The 22272-nt window shown below is 49.1% G+C and overlaps 23 non-coding genes across 23 annotated transcripts; 7 read left to right on the top strand and 16 right to left on the bottom strand.

Annotated features, from left to right (window-relative positions):
- Nucleotides 1–255: 255 nt before the first annotated feature.
- On the top strand, nt 256–327 carry trnad-guc (transfer RNA aspartic acid (anticodon GUC)). Its single transcript has one exon. It is a non-coding gene; the product is annotated as a tRNA-Asp (tRNA).
- A 468-nt stretch (nt 328–795) lies between these two features.
- LOC132145932 (U5 spliceosomal RNA) lies at nt 796–910 on the bottom strand. Its single transcript, XR_009434691.1, has one exon. It is a non-coding gene; the product is annotated as a U5 spliceosomal RNA (small nuclear RNA).
- A 1614-nt stretch (nt 911–2524) lies between these two features.
- LOC132145818 (U5 spliceosomal RNA) lies at nt 2525–2639 on the bottom strand. Its single transcript, XR_009434582.1, has one exon. It is a non-coding gene; the product is annotated as a U5 spliceosomal RNA (small nuclear RNA).
- Nucleotides 2640–4263: 1624 nt separating this feature from the next.
- On the bottom strand, nt 4264–4378 carry LOC132145817 (U5 spliceosomal RNA). Its single transcript, XR_009434581.1, has one exon. It is a non-coding gene; the product is annotated as a U5 spliceosomal RNA (small nuclear RNA).
- A 1077-nt stretch (nt 4379–5455) lies between these two features.
- On the top strand, nt 5456–5527 carry trnad-guc (transfer RNA aspartic acid (anticodon GUC)). The gene has a single exon. It is a non-coding gene; the product is annotated as a tRNA-Asp (tRNA).
- A 103-nt stretch (nt 5528–5630) lies between these two features.
- trnag-ucc (transfer RNA glycine (anticodon UCC)) lies at nt 5631–5702 on the bottom strand. The gene has a single exon. It is a non-coding gene; the product is annotated as a tRNA-Gly (tRNA).
- A 293-nt stretch (nt 5703–5995) lies between these two features.
- LOC132146030 (U5 spliceosomal RNA) lies at nt 5996–6110 on the bottom strand. Its single transcript, XR_009434781.1, has one exon. It is a non-coding gene; the product is annotated as a U5 spliceosomal RNA (small nuclear RNA).
- A 1081-nt stretch (nt 6111–7191) lies between these two features.
- Nucleotides 7192–7263, top strand: trnad-guc (transfer RNA aspartic acid (anticodon GUC)). The gene has a single exon. It is a non-coding gene; the product is annotated as a tRNA-Asp (tRNA).
- Nucleotides 7264–7737: 474 nt separating this feature from the next.
- LOC132146013 (U5 spliceosomal RNA) lies at nt 7738–7852 on the bottom strand. Its single transcript, XR_009434765.1, has one exon. It is a non-coding gene; the product is annotated as a U5 spliceosomal RNA (small nuclear RNA).
- Nucleotides 7853–9459: 1607 nt separating this feature from the next.
- On the bottom strand, nt 9460–9574 carry LOC132145815 (U5 spliceosomal RNA). The gene has a single exon (XR_009434580.1). It is a non-coding gene; the product is annotated as a U5 spliceosomal RNA (small nuclear RNA).
- A 1069-nt stretch (nt 9575–10643) lies between these two features.
- trnad-guc (transfer RNA aspartic acid (anticodon GUC)) lies at nt 10644–10715 on the top strand. Its single transcript has one exon. It is a non-coding gene; the product is annotated as a tRNA-Asp (tRNA).
- A 457-nt stretch (nt 10716–11172) lies between these two features.
- LOC132145931 (U5 spliceosomal RNA) lies at nt 11173–11287 on the bottom strand. Its single transcript, XR_009434690.1, has one exon. It is a non-coding gene; the product is annotated as a U5 spliceosomal RNA (small nuclear RNA).
- A 1083-nt stretch (nt 11288–12370) lies between these two features.
- On the top strand, nt 12371–12442 carry trnad-guc (transfer RNA aspartic acid (anticodon GUC)). The gene has a single exon. It is a non-coding gene; the product is annotated as a tRNA-Asp (tRNA).
- Nucleotides 12443–12916: 474 nt separating this feature from the next.
- Nucleotides 12917–13031, bottom strand: LOC132146012 (U5 spliceosomal RNA). Its single transcript, XR_009434764.1, has one exon. It is a non-coding gene; the product is annotated as a U5 spliceosomal RNA (small nuclear RNA).
- Nucleotides 13032–14638: 1607 nt separating this feature from the next.
- LOC132145814 (U5 spliceosomal RNA) lies at nt 14639–14753 on the bottom strand. The gene has a single exon (XR_009434579.1). It is a non-coding gene; the product is annotated as a U5 spliceosomal RNA (small nuclear RNA).
- A 1070-nt stretch (nt 14754–15823) lies between these two features.
- trnad-guc (transfer RNA aspartic acid (anticodon GUC)) lies at nt 15824–15895 on the top strand. The gene has a single exon. It is a non-coding gene; the product is annotated as a tRNA-Asp (tRNA).
- A 103-nt stretch (nt 15896–15998) lies between these two features.
- trnag-ucc (transfer RNA glycine (anticodon UCC)) lies at nt 15999–16070 on the bottom strand. The gene has a single exon. It is a non-coding gene; the product is annotated as a tRNA-Gly (tRNA).
- A 293-nt stretch (nt 16071–16363) lies between these two features.
- Nucleotides 16364–16477, bottom strand: LOC132145917 (U5 spliceosomal RNA). Its single transcript, XR_009434676.1, has one exon. It is a non-coding gene; the product is annotated as a U5 spliceosomal RNA (small nuclear RNA).
- Nucleotides 16478–18093: 1616 nt separating this feature from the next.
- On the bottom strand, nt 18094–18208 carry LOC132145813 (U5 spliceosomal RNA). The gene has a single exon (XR_009434578.1). It is a non-coding gene; the product is annotated as a U5 spliceosomal RNA (small nuclear RNA).
- A 1070-nt stretch (nt 18209–19278) lies between these two features.
- trnad-guc (transfer RNA aspartic acid (anticodon GUC)) lies at nt 19279–19350 on the top strand. The gene has a single exon. It is a non-coding gene; the product is annotated as a tRNA-Asp (tRNA).
- Nucleotides 19351–19453: 103 nt separating this feature from the next.
- On the bottom strand, nt 19454–19525 carry trnag-ucc (transfer RNA glycine (anticodon UCC)). Its single transcript has one exon. It is a non-coding gene; the product is annotated as a tRNA-Gly (tRNA).
- A 293-nt stretch (nt 19526–19818) lies between these two features.
- Nucleotides 19819–19933, bottom strand: LOC132145930 (U5 spliceosomal RNA). Its single transcript, XR_009434689.1, has one exon. It is a non-coding gene; the product is annotated as a U5 spliceosomal RNA (small nuclear RNA).
- A 1617-nt stretch (nt 19934–21550) lies between these two features.
- LOC132145812 (U5 spliceosomal RNA) lies at nt 21551–21665 on the bottom strand. Its single transcript, XR_009434577.1, has one exon. It is a non-coding gene; the product is annotated as a U5 spliceosomal RNA (small nuclear RNA).
- Between the last annotated feature and the right edge of the window lie 607 nt (nt 21666–22272).

Below are 22272 nucleotides of genomic sequence, written 5' to 3'. Positions count from 1 at the left end.
ATTAATGTTGTTCAGTTGCATTGACACAATCCTTGTTGTTTAAAGCGCAATTTAAAAAAAAAAAAAAAAAAAAAGAGTCCAAACAATGACCCCTGCAACGGGTAGTGTTCCAAATGTTATGCGACTTTAGCTAATGATGGGTCCATCCGGAATTTGACGGTGCTAGGGCTGTGTCAGCGTCAGAAAAAGCCATGCATTGTTCAGTTATGTCGGTGCAGTAGTGTCGGTTGGGGGAGAAACGGCAACATGCGCAGCTCCTCGTTAGTATAGTGGACAGTATCTCCGCCTGTCACGCGGAAGACCGGGGTTCGATTCCCCGACGGGGAGAGCTAGCTCTTTTCGGCTTCCGAATGATCCATCCAAAAGTTTTGGGAGGAGCCACAGGTCACAGAAGGAGTTCTGCTTCGACATCAGCCCGAGCCAAAGGACATGCGTTGGCCGGGAATCGAACCCGGGTCAACTACTTGGAAGGCAGCTATGCTCACCACTATACCACCAACGCAGTCAGCAGTCAGCCACTTGCGCCGTCGCTAAGAAGGCTCGAAGTGCACGAGTCGCCGATAGGGCTAGAGGAGCTGATGAGATCTTTGTTTGGACCCGTCACTAAAGAGAGCCTTCCAGAATTTGCATCCCGTCACGTACAAGAAAGTGCTGCCTTCCCATGCCAGCTAAATAAACACTAAGTGCTGACAGCGCAAACGCAGAGAGTGCAAATACAGACGATGACCAGTGGCACGCCCTCCTTCAGCGTGTTGGCGGACGGCCAAATTGATTCTGCTCTTGACATTTCGATGTAGCTCTGCTGTGAGTAGAGCACCCAAAAATACAGGTCACTCGCAAAAGTTCCCCTCCACGGAAATCTTTAGTAAAAGGCGAAAGATTTATGCGACAATGAAGAGAAACTCGAGCTGTGTCTACGATCCCTCGGGCCTGTGCACTGCCTCTGGTAAACCACTACGCTCGCCAAGGGTCATCAAGGGTGACGACGCCTGCCCACATGCGTTTCGTCAGCCCCCCCCCCCCCCCCCCACTCCGAAAGGGAGGAGTAAAACTCACAAAAGTCCCCTCGGTCCACCAATAACCACAAGCCCAATCAAGACAATCTCTTTATCATGCCTCCATCTGAAAAGTTGGAGAAAATCTTATATGAATAAAAGAGTCTTTTAAAGAAATCCCTTATTCCGAGGTCACCGTAGCCACCAGATCCAGTCTGTATCCAGATCAGTGGGCCGCTTCAGTCACCCGGATCCAGTCAGTATCCAGACAAGATGGTTGATCAACACCTAGAAAGGACCTCTATGGCCCTGAAACACCTCTAGCCCTATCGGACAACTAGATGAGCCCCAGATACAGATCCCCTGTAAAGACCTTGTCTCAGATGACCACCAGGATAAGACCACAGGAAACAGATGATTCTTCTGCACAGTCTGACTTTTCTGCAGCCTGGAACTGATTTGCTGGTTTCTTCTGACCAGAGGAGAACTGTCTCCCCGACTGAGCCTGGTTTCTCACCGGGTTTTTTCTCCATTTTTTCACCGATCGAGTTTTGGTTCCTTGCCTCTGTCGCCTCTGGCAGGCATAGCTGGGGACACTTCATGTACAGCGATATCGTTGACTTGATTGCAAATTATTGCACAGATACTATTTAAACTGAACTTAGCTGAATGATGACATCACCGATTTCAATGACGAAATGCCTTTAACTGTCATTTTGCTTTATTGACGCACTGTGTTCCTAATTAATGTTGTTCAGTTGCATTGACACAATCCTTTTTGTTTAAAGCGCAATTTAAAAAAAAAAAAAAAAACAATGTCCAAACAATGACCCCTGCAACGGGTAGTGTTCCAAATGTAATGCGACTTTAGCTAATAATGGGTCCATCCGGAATTTGACGGTGCTAGGGCTGTGTCAGCATCAGAAAAAGCCATGCATTGTTCAGTTATGTCGGTGCAGTAGTATCGGTTGGGGGAGAAACGGCAGCATGCGCAGCTCCTCGTTAGTATAGTGGACAGTATCTCCGCCTGTCACGCGGAAGACCGGGGTTCGATTTCCCGACGGGGAGAGCTAGCTCTTTTCGGCTTCCGAATGATCCATCCAAAAGTTTTGGGAGGAGCCACAGGTCACAGAAGGAGTTCTGCTTCGACATCAGCCCGAGCCAAAGGACATGCATTGGCCGGGAATCGAACCCGCGTCAACTGCTTGGAAGGCAGCTATGCTCACCACTATACCACCAACGCAGTCAGCCACTTGCGCCGTCGCTAAGAAGGCTTGAAGTGCACGAGTCGCCGATAGGGCTAGAGGAGCTGATGAGATCTTTGTTTGGACCCGTCACTAAAGAGAGCCTTCCAGAATTTGCATCCCGTCACGTACAAGAAAGTGCTGCCTTCCCATGCCAGCTAAATAAACACTAATTGCTGACAGCGCAAACGCAGAGAGTGCAAATACAGACGATGACCAGTGGCACACCATCCTGCAGCGTGTTGGCGGACGGCCAAATTGACTCTGCTCTTGACATTTCGATGTAGCTCTGCTGTGAGCAGAGCACCCAAAAATACAGGTCACTCGCAAAAGTTCCCCTCCACGGAAATCTTTAGTAAAAGGCGAAAGATTTATGCGACAATGAAGAGAAACTCGAGCTGTGTCTACGACCCCTCGGGCCTGTGTGCTGCGCCTGGTAAACCACTACGCTCGCCAAGGGTCATCAAGGGTGACGACGCCTGCCCACATGCGTTTCGTCAGCCCCCCCCCACTCCAAAAGGGAGGAGTAAAACTCACAAAAGTCCCCTCGGTCCACCAATAACCACAAGCCCAATCAAGGCAATCTCTTTCTCATGCCTCCATCTGAAAAGTTGGAGAAAATCTTATATGAATAAAAGAGTCTTTTAAAGAAATCCCTTATTCCGAGGTCACCGTAGCCACCAGATCCAGTCTGTATCCAGATCAGTGGGCTGCTTCAGTCACCCGGATCCAGTCAGTATCCAGACAAGATGGTTGATCAACACCTAGAAAGGACCTCTATGGCCCTGAAACACAGCAGAGACCGGGACAACTAGATGAGCCCCAGATACAGATCCCCTGTAAAGACCTTGTCTCAGACGACCACCAGGACAAGACCACAGGAAACAGATGATTCTTCTGCACAGTCTGACTTTTCTGCAGCCTGGAACTGATTTGCTGGTTTCTTCTGACCAGAGGAGAACTGTCTCCCCGACTGAGCCTGGTTTCTCACCGGGTTTTTTCTCCATTTTTTCACCGATCGAGTTTTGGTTCCTTGCCTCTGTCGCCTCTGGCAGGCATAGCTGGGGACACTTCATGTACATCGATATCGTTGACTTGATTGCAAATTATTGCACAGATACTATTTAAACTGAACTTAGCTGAATGATGACATCACCGATTTCAATGACAAAATGCCTTTAACTGTCATTTTGCTTTATTGACGCACTGTGTTCCTAATTAATGTTGTTCAGTTGCATTGACACAATCCTTTTTGTTTAAAGCGCAATTTAAAAAAAAAAAACAAAAAAAAAACAATGTCCAAACAATGACCCCTGCAACGGGTAGTGTTCCAAATGTAATGCGACTTTAGCTAATGATGGGTCCATCCGGAATTTGACGGTGCTAGGGCTGTGTCAGCATCAGAAAAAGCAATGCATTGTTCAGTTATGTCGGTGCAGTAGTGTCGGTTGGGGGAGAAACGGCATCATGCGCAGCTCCTCGTTAGTATAGTGGACAGTATCTCCGCCTGTCACGCGGAAGACCATGGGTTCGATTCCCCGACGGGGAGAGCTAGCTCTTTTCGGCTTCCGAATGATCCATCCAAAAGTTTTGGGAGGAGCCACAGGTCACAGAAGGAGTTCTGCTTCGACATCAGCCCGAGCAAAAGGACATGCGTTGGCCGGGAATCGAACTCGGGTCAACTGCTTGGAAGGCAGCTATGCTCACCACTATACCACCAACGCAGTCAGCAGTAAGCAGTCAGCCACTTGCGCCGTCGCTAAGAAGGCTCGAAGTGCACGAGTCGCCGATAGGGCTAGAGGAGCTGATGAGATCTTTGTTTGGACCCGTCACTAAAGAGAGCCTTCCAGAATTTGCATCCCGTCACGTACAAGAAAGTGCTGCCTTCCCATGCCAGCTAAATAAAAACTAAGTGCTGACAGCGCAAACGCAGAGAGTGCAAATACAGACGATGACCAGTGGCACACCCTCGTGCAGCGTGTTGGCGGATGGCCAAATTGATTCTGCTCTTGACATTTCGATGTAGCTCTGCTGTGAGCAGAGCACCCAAAAATACAGGTCACTCGCAAAAGTTCCCCTCCACGGAAATCTTTAGTAAAAGGCGAAAGATTTATGCGACAATGAAGAGAAACTCGAGCTGTGTCTACGACCCCTCGGGCCTGTGCGCTGCCCCTGGTAAACCACTACGCTCGCCAAGGGTCATCAAGGGTGACGACGCCTGCCCACATGCGTTTCGTCAGCCCCCCCCCCCCCCCCCCAACTCCAAAAGGGAGGAGTAAATCACACAAAAGTCCCCTCGGTCCACCAAAAACCACAAGCCCAATCAAGGCAATCTCTTTCTCATGCCTCCATCTGAAAAGTTGGAGAAAATCTTATATGAATAAAAGAGTCTTTTAAAGAAATCCCTTATTCCGAGGTCACCGTAGCCACCAGATCCAGTCTGTATCCAGATCAGTGGGCCGCTTCAGTCACCCGGATCCAGTCAGTATCCAGACAAGATGGTTGATCAACACCTAGAAAGGACCTCTATGGCCCTGAAACACAGCGGAGACCGGGACAACTAGATGAGCCCCAGATACAGATCCCCTGTAAAGACCTTGTCTCAGACGACCACCAGGACAAGACCACAGGAAACAGATGATTCTTCTGCACAGTCTGACTTTTCTGCAGCCTGGAACTGATTTGCTGGTTTCTTCTGACCAGAGGAGAACTGTCTCCCCGACTGAGCCTGGTTTCTCACCGGGTTTTTTCTCCATTTTTTCACCGATCGAGTTTTGGTTCCTTGCCTCTGTCGCCTCTGGCAGGCATAGCTGGGGACACTTCATGTACAGCGATATCGTTGACTTGATTGCAAATTATTGCACAGATACTATTTAAACTGAACTTAGCTGAATGATGACATCACCGATTTCAATGACGAAATGCCTTTAACTGTCATTTTGCTTTATTGACGCACTGTGTTCCTAATTAATGTTGTTCAGTTGCATTGACACAATCCTTTTTGTTTAAAGCGCAATTAAAAAAAAAAAAAAAAAGAGTCCAAACAATGACCCCTGCAACGGGTAGTGTTCCAAATGTTATGCGACTTTAGCTAATGATGGGTCCATCCGGAATTTGACGGTGCTAGGGCTGTGTCAGCGTCAGAAAAAGCCATGCATTGTTCAGTTATGTCGGTGCAGTAGCGTCGGTTGGGGGAGAAACGGCATCATGCGCAGCTCCTCGTTAGTATAGTGGACAGTATCTCCGCCTGTCACGCGGAAGACCGGGGTTCGATTCCCCGACGGGGAGAGCTAGCTCTTTTCGGCTTCCGAATGATCCATCCAAAAGTTTTGGGAGGAGCCACAGGTCACAGAAGGAGTTCTGCTTCGACGTCAGCCCGAGCCAAAGGACATGCGTTGGCCGGGAATCGAACCCGGGTCAACTGCTTGGAAGGCAGCTATGCTCACCACTATACCACCAACGCAGTCAGCAGTCAGCCACTTGCGCCGTCGCTAAGAAGGCTCGAAGTGCACGAGTCGCCGATAGGGCTAGAGGAGCTGATGAGATCTTTGTTTGGACCCGTCACTAAAGAGAGCCTTCCAGAATTTGCATCCCGTCACGTACAAGAAAGTGCTGCCTTCCCATGCCAGCTAAATAAACACTAAGTGCTGACAGCGCAAACGCAGAGAGTGCAAATACAGACGATGAACAGTGGCACGCCCTCCTGCAGCGTGTTGGTGGACGGCCAAATTGATTCTGCCCTTGACATTTCGATGTAGCTCTGCTGTGAGCAGAGCACCCAAAAAACCAGGTCACTCGCAAAAGTTCCCCTCCACGGAAATCTTTAGTAAAAGGCGAAAGATTTATGCGACAATGAAGAGAAACTCAAGCTGTGTCTACGACCCCTCGGGCCTGTGCCCTGCCCCTGGTAAACAACTACGCTCGCCAAGGGTCATCAAGGGTGACGATGCCTGCCCACATGCGTTTCGTCAGCCCCCCCCCCCCCCCCACTCCAAAAGGGAGGAGTAAAACACACAAAAGTCCCCTCAGTCCACCAAAAACCACAAGCCCAATCAAGGCAATCTCTTTCTCATGCCTCCATCTGAAAAGTTGGAGAAAATCTTATATGAATAAAAGAGTCTTTTAAAGAAATCCCTTATTCCGAGGTCACCGTAGCCACCAGATCCAGTCTGTATCCAGATCAGTGGGCCGCTTCAGTCACCCGGATCCAGTCAGTATCCAGACAAGATGGTTGATCAACACCTAGAAAGGACCTCTATGGCCCTGAAACACAGCGGAGACCGGGACAACTAGATGAGCCCCAGATACAGATCCCCTGTAAAGACCTTGTCTCAGACGACCACCAGGACAAGACCACAGGAAACAGATGATTCTTCTGCACAGTCTGACTTTTCTGCAGCCTGGAACTGATTTGCTGGTTTCTTCTGACCAGAGGAGAACTGTCTCCCTGACTGAGCCTGGTTTCTCACCGGGTTTTTTCTCCATTTTTTCACCGATCGAGTTTTGGTTCCTTGCCTCTGTCGCCTCTGGCAGGCATAGTTGGGGACACTTCATGTACAGCGATATCGTTGACTTGATTGCAAATTATTGCACAGATACTATTTAAACTGAACTTAGCTGAATGATGACATCACCGATTTCAATGACGAAATGCCTTTAACTGTCATTTTGCTTTATTGACGCACTGTGTTCCGAATTAATGTTGTTCAGTTGCATTGACACAATCCTTTTTGTTTAAAGCGCAATTTAAAAAAAAAAAAAAAAATAAAAAGAGTCCAAACAATGAGCCCTGCAACGGGTAGTGTTCCAAATGTTATGCGACTTTAGCTAATGATGGGTCCATCCGGAATTTGACGGTGCTAGGGCTGTGTCAGCGTCAGAAAAAGCCATGCATTGTTCAGTTATGTCGGTGCAGTAGCGTCGGTTGGGGGAGAAACGGCATCATGCGCAGCTCCTCGTTAGTATAGTGGACAGTATCTCCGCCTGTCACGCGGAAGACCGGGGTTCGATTCCCCGACGGGGAGAGCTAGCTCTTTTCGGCTTCCGAATGATCCATCCAAAAGTTTTGGGAGGACCACAGGTCACAGAAGGAGTTCTGCTTCGACATCAGCCCGAGCCAAAGGACATGCGTTGGCCGGGAATCGAACCCGGGTCAACTGCTTGGAAGGCAGCTATGCTCACCACTATACCACCAACACAGTCAGCAGTCAGCAGTCAGCCACTTGCGCCGTCGCTAAGAAGGCTCGAAGTGCACGAGTCGCCGATAGGGCTAGAGGAGCTGATGAGATCTTTGTTTGGACCCGTCACTAAAGAGAGCCTTCCAGAATTTGCATCCCGTCACGTACAAGAAAGTGCTGCCTTCCCATGCCAGCTAAATAAACACTAAGTGCTGACAGCGCAAACGCAGAGAGTGCAAATACAGACGATGACCAGTGGCACGCCCTCCTGCAGCGTGTTGGTGGACGGCCAAATTGATTCTGCTCTTGACATTTCGATGTAGCTCTGCTGTGAGCAGAGCACCCAAAAATACAGGTCACTCGCAAAAGTTCCCCTCCACGGTAATCTTTAGTAAAAGGCAAAAGATTTATGCGACAATGAAGAGAAACTCGAGCTGTGTCTACGACCCCTCGGGCCTGTGCGCTGCCCCTGGTAAACCACTACGCTCGCCAAGGGTCATCAAGGGTGACGACGCCTGCCCACATGCGTTTCGTCAGCCCCCCCGACTCCAAAAGGGAGGAGTAAAACTCACAAAAGTCCCCTCGGTCCACCAATAACCACAAGCCCAATCAAGGCAATCTCTTTCTCATGCCTCCATCTGAAAATTTGGAGAAAATCTTATATGAATAAAAGAGTCTTTTAAAGAAATCCCTTATTCCGAGGTCACCGTAGCCACCAGATCCAGTCTGTATCCAGATCAGTGGGTCGCTTCAGTCACCCGGATCCAGTCAGTATCCAGACAAGATGGTTGATCAACACCTAGAAAGGACCTCTATGGCCCTGAAACACAGCGGAGACCGGGACAACTAGATGAGCCCCAGATACAGATCCCCTGTAAAGACCTTGTCTCAGACGACCACCAGGACAAGACCACAGGAAACAGATGATTCTTCTGCACAGTCTGACTTTTCTGCAGCCTGGAACTGATTTGCTGGTTTCTTCTGACCAGAGGAGAACTGTCTCCCCGACTGAGCCTGGTTTCTCACCGGGTTTTTTCTCCATTTTTTCACCGATCGAGTTTTGGTTCCTTGCCTCTGTCGCCTCTGGCAGGCATAGCTGGGGACACTTCATGTACAGCGATATCGTTGACTTGATTGCAAATTATTGCACAGATACTATTTAAACTGAACTTAGCTGAATGATGACATCACCGATTTCAATGACGAAATGCCTTTAACTGTCATTTTGCTTTATTGACGCACTGTGTTCCGAATTAATGTTGTTCAGTTGCATTGACACAATCCTTTTTGTTTAAAGCGCAATTTAAAAAATAAAAAATAAATAAAAAGAGTCCAAACAATGAGCCCTGCAATGGGTAGTGTTCCAAATGTTATGCGACTTTAGCTAATGATGGGTCCATCCGGAATTTGACGGTGCTAGGGCTGTGTCAGCGTCAGAAAAAGCCATGCATTGTTCAGTTATGTCGGTGCAGTAGCGTCGGTTGGGGGAGAAACGGCATCATGCGCAGCTCCTCGTTAGTATAGTGGACAGTATCTCCGCCTGTCACGCGGAAGACTGGGGTTCGATTCCCCGACAGGGAGAGCTAGCTCTTTTCGGCTTCCGAATGATCCATCCAAAAGTTTTGGGAGGACCACAGGTCACAGAAGGAGTTCTGCTTCGACATCAGCCCGAGCCAAAGGACATGCGTTGGCCGGGAATCGAACCCGGGTCAACTGCTTGGAAGGCAGCTATGCTCACCACTATATCACCAACACAGTCAGCAGTCAGCCACTTGCGCCGTCGCTAAGAAGGCTCGAAGTGCACGAGTCGCCGATAGGGCTAGAGGAGCTGATGAGATCTTTGTTTGGACCCGTCACTAAAGAGAGCCTTCCAGAATTTGCATCCCGTCACGTACAAGAAAGTGCTGCCTTCCCATGCCAGCTAAATAAACACTAAGTGCTGACAGCGCAAACGCAGAGAGTGCAAATACAGACGATGAGGCACGCCCTCCTGCAGCGTGTTGGCGGACGGCCAAATTGATTCTGCTCTTGACATTTCGATGTAGCTCTGCTGTGAGCAGAGCACCCAAAAATACAGGTCACTCGCAAAAGTTCCCCTCCACGGAAATCTTTAGTAAAAGGCGAAAGATTTATGCGACAATGAAGAGAAACTCGAGCTGTGTCTACGACCCCTCGGGCCTGTGCGCTGACCCTGGTAAACCACTACGCTCGCCAAGGGTCATCAAGGGTGACGACGCCTGCCCACATGCGTTTCGTCAGCCCCCCCCCCCCACTCCAAAAGGGAGGAGTAAAACTCACAAAAGTCCCCTCGGTCCACCAAAAACCACAAGCCCAATCAAGGCAATCTCTTTCTCATGCCTCCATCTGAAAAGTTGGAGAAAATCTTATATGAATAAAAGAGTCTTTTAAAGAAATCCCTTATTCCGAGGTCACCGTAGCCACCAGATCCAGTCTGTATCCAGATCAGTGGGCCGCTTCAGTCACCCGGATCCAGTCAGTATCCAGACAAGATGGTTGATCAACACCTAGAAAGGACCTCTATGGCCCTGAAACACAGCGGAGACCGGGACAACTAGATGAGCCCCAGATACAGATCCCCTGTAAAGACCTTGTCTCAGACGACCACCAGGACAAGACCACAGGAAACAGATGATTCTTCTGCACAGTCTGACTTTTCTGCAGCCTGGAACTGATTTGCTGGTTTCTTCTGACCAGAGGAGAACTGTCTCCCCGACTGAGCCTGGTTTCTCACCGGGTTTTTTCTCCATTTTTTCACCGATCGAGTTTTGGTTCCTTGCCTCTGTCGCCTCTGGCAGGCATAGCTGGGGACACTTCATGTACAGCGATATCGTTGACTTGATTGCAAATTATTGCACAGATACTATTTAAACTGAACTTAGCTGAATGATGACATCACCGATTTCAATGACGAAATGCCTTTAACTGTCATTTTGCTTTATTGACGCACTGTGTTCCTAATTAATGTTGTTCAGTTGCATTGACACAATCCTTTTTGTTTAAAGCGCAATTAAAAAAAAAAAAAAAAGAGTCCAAACAATGACCCCTGCAACGGGTAGTGTTCCAAATGTTATGCGACTTTAGCTAATGATGGGTCCATCCGGAATTTGACGGTGCTAGGGCTGTGTCAGCGTCAGAAAAAGCCATGCATTGTTCAGTTATGTCGGTGCAGTAGCGTCGGTTGGGGGAGAAACGGCATCATGCGCAGCTCCTCGTTAGTATAGTGGACAGTATCTCCGCCTGTCACGCGGAAGACCGGGGTTCGATTCCCCGACGGGGAGAGCTAGCTCTTTTCGGCTTCCGAATGATCCATCCAAAAGTTTTGGGAGGAGCCACAGGTCACAGAAGGAGTTCTGCTTCGACATCAGCCGGAGCCAAAAGACATGCGTTGGCCGGGAATCGAACCCGGGTCAACTGCTTGGAAGGCAGCTATGCTCACCACTATACCACCAACACAGTCACTTGCGCCGTCGCTAAGAAGGCTCGAAGTGCACGAGTCGCCGATAGGGCTAGAGGAGCTGATGAGATCTTTGTTTGGACCCGTCACTAAAGAGAGCCTTCCAGAATTTGCATCCCGTCACGTACAAGAAAGTGCTGCCTTCCCATGCCAGCTAAATAAACACTAAGTGCTGACAGCGCAAACGCAGAGAGTGCAAATACAGACGATGAACAGTGGCACGCCCTCCTGCAGCGTGTTGGTGGACGGCCAAATTGATTCTGCTCTTGACATTTCGATGTAGCTCTGCTGTGAGTAGAGCACCCAAAAATACAGGTCACTCGCAAAAGTTCCCCTCCACGGAAATCTTTAGTAAAAGGCGAAAGATTTATGCGACAATGAAGAGAAACTCGAGCTGTGTCTACGACCCCTCGGGCCTGTGCCCTGCCCCTGGTAAACCACTACGCTCGCCAAGGGTCATCAAGGCTGACGATGCCTGCCCACATGCGTTTCGTCAGCCCCCCCCCCCCCCCCCCACTCCAAAAGGGAGGAGTAAAACACACAAAAGTCCCCTCGGTCCACCAAAAACCACAAGCCCAATCAAGGCAATCTCTTTCTCATGCCTCCATCTGAAAAGTTGGAGAAAATCTTATATGAATAAAAGAGTCTTTTAAAGAAATCCCTTATTCCGAGGTCACCGTAGCCACCAGATCCAGTCTGTATCCAGATCAGTGGGCCGCTTCAGTCACCCGGATCCAGTCAGTATCCAGACAAGATGGTTGACCAACACCTAGAAAGGACCTCTATGGCCCTGAAACACAGCGGAGACCGGGACAACTAGATGAGCCCCAGATACAGATCCCCTGTAAAGACCTTGTCTCAGACGACCACCAGGACAAGACCACAGGAAACAGATGATTCTTCTGCAAAGTCTGACTTTTCTGCAGCCTGGAACTGATTTGCTGGTTTCTTCTGACCAGAGGAGAACTGTCTCCCCGACTGAGCCTGGTTTCTCACCGGGTTTTTTCTCCATTTTTTCACCGATCGAGTTTTGGTTCCTTGCCTCTGTCGCCTCTGGCAGGCATAGCTGGGGACACTTCATGTACAGCGATATCGTTGACTTGATTGCAAATTATTGCACAGATACTATTTAAACTGAACTTAGCTGAATGATGACATCACCGATTTCAATGACGAAATGCCTTTAACTGTCATTTTGCTTTATTGACGCACTGTGTTCCGAATTAATGTTGTTCAGTTGCATTGACACAATCCTTTTTGTTTAAAGCGCAATTTAAAAAAAAAAATAAAAATAAAAAGAGTCCAAACAATGAGCCCTGCAACGGGTAGTGTTCCAAATGTTATGCGACTTTAGCTAATGATGGGTCCATCCGGAATTTGACGGTGCTAGGGCTGTGTCAGCGTCAGAAAAAGCCATGCATTGTTCAGTTATGTCGGTGCAGTAGCGTCGGTTGGGGGAGAAACGGCATCATGCGCAGCTCCTCGTTAGTATAGTGGACAGTATCTCCGCCTGTCACGCGGAAGACCGGGGTTCGATTCCCCGACGGGGAGAGCTAGCTCTTTTCGGCTTCCGAATGATCCATCCAAAAGTTTTGGGAGGACCACAGGTCACAGAAGGAGTTCTGCTTCGACATCAGCCCGAGCCAAAGGACATGCGTTGGCCGGGAATCGAACCCGGGTCAACTGCTTGGAAGGCAGCTATGCTCACCACTATACCACCAACACAGTCAGCAGTCAGCAGTCAGCCACTTGCGCCGTCGCTAAGAAGGCTCGAAGTGCACGAGTCGCCGATAGGGCTAGAGGAGCTGATGAGATCTTTGTTTGGACCCGTCACTAAAGAGAGCCTTCCAGAATTTGCATCCCGTCACGTACAAGAAAGTGCTGCCTTCCCATGCCAGCTAAATAAACACTAAGTGCTGACAGCGCAAACGCAGAGAGTGCAAATACAGACGATGACCAGTGGCACGCCCTCCTGCAGCGTGTTGGTGGACGGCCAAATTGATTCTGCTCTTGACATTTCGATGTAGCTCTGCTGTGAGCAGAGCACCCAAAAATACAGGTCACTCGCAAAAGTTCCCCTCCACGGTAATCTTTAGTAAAAGGCAAAAGATTTATGCGACAATGAAGAGAAACTCGAGCTGTGTCTACGACCCCTCGGGCCTGTGCGCTGCCCCTGGTAAACCACTACGCTCGCCAAGGGTCATCAAGGGTGACGACGCCTGCCCACATGCGTTTCGTCAGCCCCCCCGACTCCAAAAGGGAGGAGTAAAACTCACAAAAGTCCCCTCGGTCCACCAATAACCACAAGCCCAATCAAGGCAATCTCTTTCTCATGCCTCCATCTGAAAATTTGGAGAAAATCTTATATGAATAAAAGAGTCTTTTAAAGAAATCCCTTATTCCGAGGTCACCGTAGCCACCAGATCCAGTCTGTATCCAGATCAGTGGGTCGCTTCAGTCACCCGGATCCAGTCAGTATCCAGACAAGATGGTTGATCAACACCTAGAAAGGACCTCTATGGCCCTGAAACACAGCGGAGACCGGGACAACTAGATGAGCCCCAGATACAGATCCCCTGTAAAGACCTTGTCTCAGACGACCACCAGGACAAGACCACAGGAAACAGATGATTCTTCTGCACAGTCTGACTTTTCTGCAGCCTGGAACTGATTTGCTGGTTTCTTCTGACCAGAGGAGAACTGTCTCCCCGACTGAGCCTGGTTTCTCACCGGGTTTTTTCTCCATTTTTTCACCGATCGAGTTTTGGTTCCTTGCCTCTGTCGCCTCTGGCAGGCATAGCTGGGGACACTTCATGTACAGCGATATCGTTGACTTGATTGCAAATTATTGCACAGATACTATTTAAACTGAACTTAGCTGAATGATGACATCACCGATTTCAATGACGAAATGCCTTTAACTGTCATTTTGCTTTATTGACGCACTGTGTTCCGAATTAATGTTGTTCAGTTGCATTGACACAATCCTTTTTGTTTAAAGCGCAATTTAAAAAATAAAAAATAAATAAAAAGAGTCCAAACAATGAGCCCTGCAATGGGTAGTGTTCCAAATGTTATGCGACTTTAGCTAATGATGGGTCCATCCGGAATTTGACGGTGCTAGGGCTGTGTCAGCGTCAGAAAAAGCCATGCATTGTTCAGTTATGTCGGTGCAGTAGCGTCGGTTGGGGGAGAAACGGCATTATGCGCAGCTCCTCGTTAGTATAGTGGACAGTATCTCCGCCTGTCACGCGGAAGACTGGGGTTCGATTCCCCGACAGGGAGAGCTAGCTATTTTCGGCTTCCGAATGATCCATCCAAAAGTTTTGGGAGGACCACAGGTCACAGAAGGAGTTCTGCTTCGACATCAGCCCGAGCCAAAGGACATGCGTTGGCCGGGAATCGAACCCGGGTCAACTGCTTGGAAGGCAGCTATGCTCACCACTATATCACCAACACAGTCAGCAGTCAGCCACTTGCGCCGTCGCTAAGAAGGCTCGAAGTGCACGAGTCGCCGATAGGGCTAGAGGAGCTGATGAGATCTTTGTTTGGACCCGTCACTAAAGAGAGCCTTCCAGAATTTGCATCCCGTCACGTACAAGAAAGTGCTGCCTTCCCATGCCAGCTAAATAAACACTAAGTGCTGACAGCGCAAACGCAGAGAGTGCAAATACAGACGATGAGGCACGCCCTCCTGCAGCGTGTTGGCGGACGGCCAAATTGATTCTGCTCTTGACATTTCGATGTAGCTCTGCTGTGAGCAGAGCACCCAAAAATACAGGTCACTCGCAAAAGTTCCCCTCCACGGAAATCTTTAGTAAAAGGCGAAAGATTTATGCGACAATGAAGAGAAACTCGAGCTGTGTCTACGACCCCTCGGGCCTGTGCGCTGACCCTGGTAAACCACTACGCTCGCCAAGGGTCAACAAGGGTGACGACGCCTGCCCACATGCGTTTCGTCAGCCCCCCCCCCCCCACTCCAAAAGGGAGGAGTAAAACTCACAAAAGTCCCCTCGGTCCACCAAAAACCACAAGCCCAATCAAGGCAATCTCTTTCTCATGCCTCCATCTGAAAAGTTGGAGAAAATCTTATATGAATAAAAGAGTCTTTTAAAGAAATCCCTTATTCCGAGGTCACCGTAGCCACCAGATCCAGTCTGTATCCAGATCAGTGGGCCGCTTCAGTCACCCGGATCCAGTCAGTATCCAGACAAGATGGTTGATCAACACCTAGAAAGGACCTCTATGGCCCTGAAACACAGCGGAGACCGGGACAACTAGATGAGCCCCAGATACAGATCCCCTGTAAAGACCTTGTCTCAGACGACCACCAGGACAAGACCACAGGAAACAGATGATTCTTCTGCACAGTCTGACTTTTCTGCAGCCTGGAACTGATTTGCTGGTTTCTTCTGACCAGAGGAGAACTGTCTCCCCGACTGAGCCTGGTTTCTCACCGGGTTTTTTCTCCATTTTTTCACCGATCGAGTTTTGGTTCCTTGCCTCTGTCGCCTCTGGCAGGCATAGCTGGGGACACTTCATGTACAGCGATATCGTTGACTTGATTGCAAATTATTGCACAGATACTATTTAAACTGAACTTAGCTGAATGATGACATCACCGATTTCAATGACGAAATGCCTTTAACTGTCATTTTGCTTTATTGACGCACTGTGTTCCTAATTAATGTTGTTCAGTTGCATTGACACAATCCTTTTTGTTTAAAGCGCAATTAAAAAAAAAAAAAAAAGAGTCCAAACAATGACCCCTGCAACGGGTAGTGTTCCAAATGTTATGCGACTTTAGCTAATGATGGGTCCATCCGGAATTTGACGGTGCTAGGGCTGTGTCAGCGTCAGAAAAAGCCATGCATTGTTCAGTTATGTCGGTGCAGTAGCGTCGGTTGGGGGAGAAACGGCATCATGCGCAGCTCCTCGTTAGTATAGTGGACAGTATCTCCGCCTGTCACGCGGAAGACCGGGGTTCGATTCCCCGACGGGGAGAGCTAGCTCTTTTCGGCTTCCGAATGATCCATCCAAAAGTTTTGGGAGGAGCCACAGGTCACAGAAGGAGTTCTGCTTCGACATCAGCCGGAGCCAAAGGACATGCGTTGGCCGGGAATCGAACCCGGGTCAACTGCTTGGAAGGCAGCTATGCTCACCACTATACCACCAACGCAGTCAGCAGTCAGCCACTTGCGCCATCGCTAAGAAGGCTCGAAGTGCACGAGTCGCCGATAGGGCTAGAGGAGCTGATGAGATCTTTGTTTGGACCCGTCACTAAAGAAAGCCTTCCAGAATTTGCATCCCGTCACGTACAAGAAAGTGCTGCCCTCCCATGCCAGCTAAATAAACACTAAGTGCTGACAGCGCAAACGCAGAGAGTGCAAATACAGACGATGACCAGTGGCACGCCCTCCTGCAGCGTGTTGGCGGACGGCCAAATTGATTCTGCTTTTGACATTTCGATGTAGCTCTGCTGTGAGCAGAGCACCCAAAAATACAGGTCACTCGCAAAAGTTCCCCTCCACGGAAATCTTTAGTAAAAGGCGAAAGATTTATGCGACAATGAAGAGAAATCGAGCTGTGTCTACTAACCCTCGGGCCTGTGCGGTGCCTCTGGTAAACCACTACGCTCGCCAAGGGTCATCAAGGGTGACGACGCCTGCCCACATGCGTTTCGTCAGCCCCCCCCCCCCCCCACTCCAAAAGGGAGGAGTAAAACTCACAAAAGTCCCCTCGGTCCACCAATAACCACAAGCCCAATCAAGACAATCTCTTTATCATGCCTCCATCTGAAAAGTTGGAGAAAATCTTATATGAATAAAAGAGTCTTTTAAAGAAATCCCTTATTCCGAGGTCACCGTAGCCACCAGATCCAGTCTGTATCCAGATCAGTGGGCCGCTTCAGTCACCCGGATCCAGTCAGTATCCAGACAAGATGGTTGATCAACACCTAGAAAGGACCTCTATGGCCCTGAAACACCTCTAGCCCTATCGGACAACTAGATGAGCCCCAGATACAGATCCCCTGTAAAGACCTTGTCTCAGACGACCACCAGGACAAGACCACAAGAAACAGATGATTCTTCTGCACAGTCTGACTTTTCTGCAGCCTGGAACTGATTTGCTGGTTTCTTCTGACCAGAGGAGAACTGTCTCCCCGACTGAGCCTGGTTTCTCACCGGGTTTTTTCTCCATTTATTCACCGATCGAGTTTTGGTTCCTTGCCTCTGTCACCTCTGGCAGGCATAGCTGGGGACACTTCATGTACAGCGATATCGTTGACTTGATTGCAAATTATTGCACAGATACTATTTAAACTGAACTTAGCTGAATGATGACATCACCGATTTCAATGACGAAATGCCTTTAACTGTCATTTTGCTTTATTGACGCACTGTGTTCCGAATTAATGTTGTTCAGTTGCATTGACACAATCCTTTTTGTTTAAAGCGCAATTTAAAAAATAAAAAATAAATAAAAAGAGTCCAAACAATGAGCCCTGCAATGGGTAGTGTTCCAAATGTTATGCGACTTTAGCTAATGATGGGTCCATCCGGAATTTGACGGTGCTAGGGCTGTGTCAGCGTCAGAAAAAGCCATGCATTGTTCAGTTATATCGGTGCAGTAGCGTCGGTTGGGGGAGAAACGGCATCATGCGCAGCTCCTCGTTAGTATAGTGGACAGTATCTCCGCCTGTCACGCGGAAGACTGGGGTTCGATTCCCCGACAGGGAGAGCTAGCTCTTTTCGGCTTCCGAATGATCCATCCAAAAGTTTTGGGAGGACCACAGGTCACAGAAGGAGTTCTGCTTCGACATCAGCCCGAGCCAAAGGACATGCGTTGGCCGGGAATCGAACCCGGGTCAACTGCTTGGAAGGCAGCTATGCTCACCACTATATCACCAACACAGTCAGCAGTCAGCCACTTGCGCCGTCGCTAAGAAGGCTCGAAGTGCACGAGTCGCCGATAGGGCTAGAGGAGCTGATGAGATCTTTGTTTGGACCCGTCACTAAAGAGAGCCTTCCAGAATTTGCATCCCGTCACGTACAAGAAAGTGCTGCCTTCCCATGCCAGCTAAATAAACACTAAGTGCTGACAGCGCAAACGCAGAGAGTGCAAATACAGACGATGAGGCACGCCCTCCTGCAGCGTGTTGGCGGACGGCCAAATTGATTCTGCTCTTGACATTTCGATGTAGCTCTGCTGTGAGCAGAGCACCCAAAAATACAGGTCACTCGCAAAAGTTCCCCTCCACGGAAATCTTTAGTAAAAGGCGAAAGATTTATGCGACAATGAAGAGAAACTCGAGCTGTGTCTACGACCCCTCGGGCCTGTGCGCTGACCCTGGTAAACCACTACGCTCGCCAAGGGTCATCAAGGGTGACGACGCCTGCCCACATGCGTTTCGTCAGCCCCCCCCCCCCCACTCCAAAAGGGAGGAGTAAAACTCACAAAAGTCCCCTCGGTCCACCAAAAACCACAAGCCCAATCAAGGCAATCTCTTTCTCATGCCTCCATCTGAAAAGTTGGAGAAAATCTTATATGAATAAAAGAGTCTTTTAAAGAAATCCCTTATTCCGAGGTCACCGTAGCCACCAGATCCAGTCTGTATCCAGATCAGTGGGCCGCTTCAGTCACCCGGATCCAGTCAGTATCCAGACAAGATGGTTGATCAACACCTAGAAAGGACCTCTATGGCCCTGAAACACAGCGGAGACCGGGACAACTAGATGAGCCCCAGATACAGATCCCCTGTAAAGACCTTGTCTCAGACGACCACCAGGACAAGACCACAGGAAACAGATGATTCTTCTGCACAGTCTGACTTTTCTGCAGCCTGGAACTGATTTGCTGGTTTCTTCTGACCAGAGGAGAACTGTCTCCCCGACTGAGCCTGGTTTCTCACCGGGTTTTTTCTCCATTTTTTCACCGATCGAGTTTTGGTTCCTTGCCTCTGTCGCCTCTGGCAGGCATAGCTGGGGACACTTCATGTACAGCGATATCGTTGACTTGATTGCAAATTATTGCACAGATACTATTTAAACTGAACTTAGCTGAATGATGACATCACCGATTTCAATGACGAAATGCCTTTAACTGTCATTTTGCTTTATTGACGCACTGTGTTCCTAATTAATGTTGTTCAGTTGCATTGACACAATCCTTTTTGTTTAAAGCGCAATTAAAAAAAAAAAAAAAAGAGTCCAAACAATGACCCCTGCAACGGGTAGTGTTCCAAATGTTATGCGACTTTAGCTAATGATGGGTCCATCCGGAATTTGACGGTGCTAGGGCTGTGTCAGCGTCAGAAAAAGCCATGCATTGTTCAGTTATGTCGGTGCAGTAGCGTCGGTTGGGGGAGAAACGGCATCATGCGCAGCTCCTCGTTAGTATAGTGGACAGTATCTCCGCCTGTCACGCGGAAGACCGGGGTTCGATTCCCCGACGGGGAGAGCTAGCTCTTTTCGGCTTCCGAATGATCCATCCAAAAGTTTTGGGAGGAGCCACAGGTCACAGAAGGAGTTCTGCTTCGACATCAGCCGGAGCCAAAGGACATGCGTTGGCCGGGAATCGAACCCGGGTCAACTGCTTGGAAGGCAGCTATGCTCACCACTATACCACCAACGCAGTCAGCAGTCAGCCACTTGCGCCGTCGCTAAGAAGGCTCGAAGTGCACGAGTCGCCGATAGGGCTAGAGGAGCTGATGAGATCTTTGTTTGGACCCGTCACTAAAGAGAGCCTTCCAGAATTTGCATCCCGTCACGTACAAGAAAGTGCTGCCTTCCCATGCCAGCTAAATAAACACTAAGTGCTGACAGCGCAAACGCAGAGAGTGCAAATACAGACGATGAACAGTGGCACGCCCTCCTGCAGCGTGTTGGTGGACGGCCAAATTGATTCTGCTCTTGACATTTCGATGTAGCTCTGCTGTGAGTAGAGCACCCAAAAATACAGGTCACTCGCAAAAGTTCCCCTCCACGGAAATCTTTAGTAAAAGGCGAAAGATTTATGCGACAATGAAGAGAAACTCGAGCTGTGTCTACGACCCCTCGGGCCTGTGCCCTGCCCCTGGTAAACCACTACGCTCGCCAAGGGTCATCAAGGCTGACGATGCCTGCCCACATGCGTTTCGTCAGCCCCCCCCCCCCCCCCCCACTCCAAAAGGGAGGAGTAAAACACACAAAAGTCCCCTCGGTCCACCAAAAACCACAAGCCCAATCAAGGCAATCTCTTTCTCATGCCTCCATCTGAAAAGTTGGAGAAAATCTTATATGAATAAAAGAGTCTTTTAAAGAAATCCCTTATTCCGAGGTCACCGTAGCCACCAGATCCAGTCTGTATCCAGATCAGTGGGCCGCTTCAGTCACCCGGATCCAGTCAGTATCCAGACAAGATGGTTGATCAACACCTAGAAAGGACCTCTATGGCCCTGAAACACAGCGGAGACCGGGACAACTAGATGAGCCCCAGATACAGATCCCCTGTAAAGACCTTGTCTCAGACGACCACCAGGACAAGACCACAGGAAACAGATGATTCTTCTGCAAAGTCTGACTTTTCTGCAGCCTGGAACTGATTTGCTGGTTTCTTCTGACCAGAGGAGAACTGTCTCCCCGACTGAGCCTGGTTTCTCACCGGGTTTTTTCTCCATTTTTTCACCGATCGAGTTTTGGTTCCTTGCCTCTGTCGCCTCTGGCAGGCATAGCTGGGGACACTTCATGTACAGCGATATCGTTGACTTGATTGCAAATTATTGCACAGATACTATTTAAACTGAACTTAGCTGAATGATGACATCACCGATTTCAATGACGAAATGCCTTTAACTGTCATTTTGCTTTATTGACGCACTGTGTTCCGAATTAATGTTGTTCAGTTGCATTGACACAATCCTTTTTGTTTAAAGCGCAATTTAAAAAATAAAAAATAAATAAAAAGAGTCCAAACAATGAGCCCTGCAATGGGTAGTGTTCCAAATGTTATGCGACTTTAGCTAATGATGGGTCCATCCGGAATTTGACGGTGCTAGGGCTGTGTCAGCGTCAGAAAAAGCCATGCATTGTTCAGTTATGTCGGTGCAGTAGCGTCGGTTGGGGGAGAAACGGCATCATGCGCAGCTCCTCGTTAGTATAGTGGACAGTATCTCCGCCTGTCACACGGAAGACTGGGGTTCGATTCCCCGACAGGGAGAGCTAGCTCTTTTCGGCTTCCGAATGATCCATCCAAAAGTTTTGGGAGGACCACAGGTCACAGAAGGAGTTCTGCTTCGACATCAGCCCGAGCCAAAGGACATGCGTTGGCCGGGAATCGAACCCGGGTCAACTGCTTGGAAGGCAGCTATGCTCACCACTATATCACCAACACAGTCAGCAGTCAGCCACTTGCGCCGTCGCTAAGAAGGCTCGAAGTGCACGAGTCGCCGATAGGGCTAGAGGAGCTGATGAGATCTTTGTTTGGACCCGTCACTAAAGAGAGCCTTCCAGAATTTGCATCCCGTCACGTACAAGAAAGTGCTGCCTTCCCATGCCAGCTAAATAAACACTAAGTGCTGACAGCGCAAACGCAGAGAGTGCAAATACAGACGATGAGGCACGCCCTCCTGCAGCGTGTTGGCGGACGGCCAAATTGATTCTGCTCTTGACATTTCGATGTAGCTCTGCTGTGAGCAGAGCACCCAAAAATACAGGTCACTCGCAAAAGTTCCCCTCCACGGAAATCTTTAGTAAAAGGCGAAAGATTTATGCGACAATGAAGAGAAACTCGAGCTGTGTCTACGACCCCTCGGGCCTGTGCGCTGACCCTGGTAAACCACTACGCTCGCCAAGGGTCAACAAGGGTGACGACGCCTGCCCACATGCGTTTCGTCAGCCCCCCCCCCCACTCCAAAAGGGAGGAGTAAAACTCACAAAAGTCCCCTCGGTCCACCAAAAACCACAAGCCCAATCAAGGCAATCTCTTTCTCATGCCTCCATCTGAAAAGTTGGAGAAAATCTTATATGAATAAAAGAGTCTTTTAAAGAAATCCCTTATTCCGAGGTCACCGTAGCCACCAGATCCAGTCTGTATCCAGATCAGTGGGCCGCTTCAGTCACCCGGATCCAGTCAGTATCCAGACAAGATGGTTGATCAACACCTAGAAAGGACCTCTATGGCCCTGAAACACAGCGGAGACCGGGACAACTAGATGAGCCCCAGATACAGATCCCCTGTAAAGACCTTGTCTCAGACGACCACCAGGACAAGACCACAGGAAACAGATGATTCTTCTGCACAGTCTGACTTTTCTGCAGCCTGGAACTGATTTGCTGGTTTCTTCTGACCAGAGGAGAACTGTCTCCCCGACTGAGCCTGGTTTCTCACCGGGTTTTTTCTCC

The sequence above is a fragment of the Carassius carassius genome, chromosome 8, assembly GCF_963082965.1.
Source record: "Carassius carassius chromosome 8, fCarCar2.1, whole genome shotgun sequence".
Taxonomy (NCBI): domain Eukaryota; kingdom Metazoa; phylum Chordata; class Actinopteri; order Cypriniformes; family Cyprinidae; genus Carassius; species Carassius carassius.
This window is presented reverse-complemented; position numbering and strand designations above follow the sequence as displayed.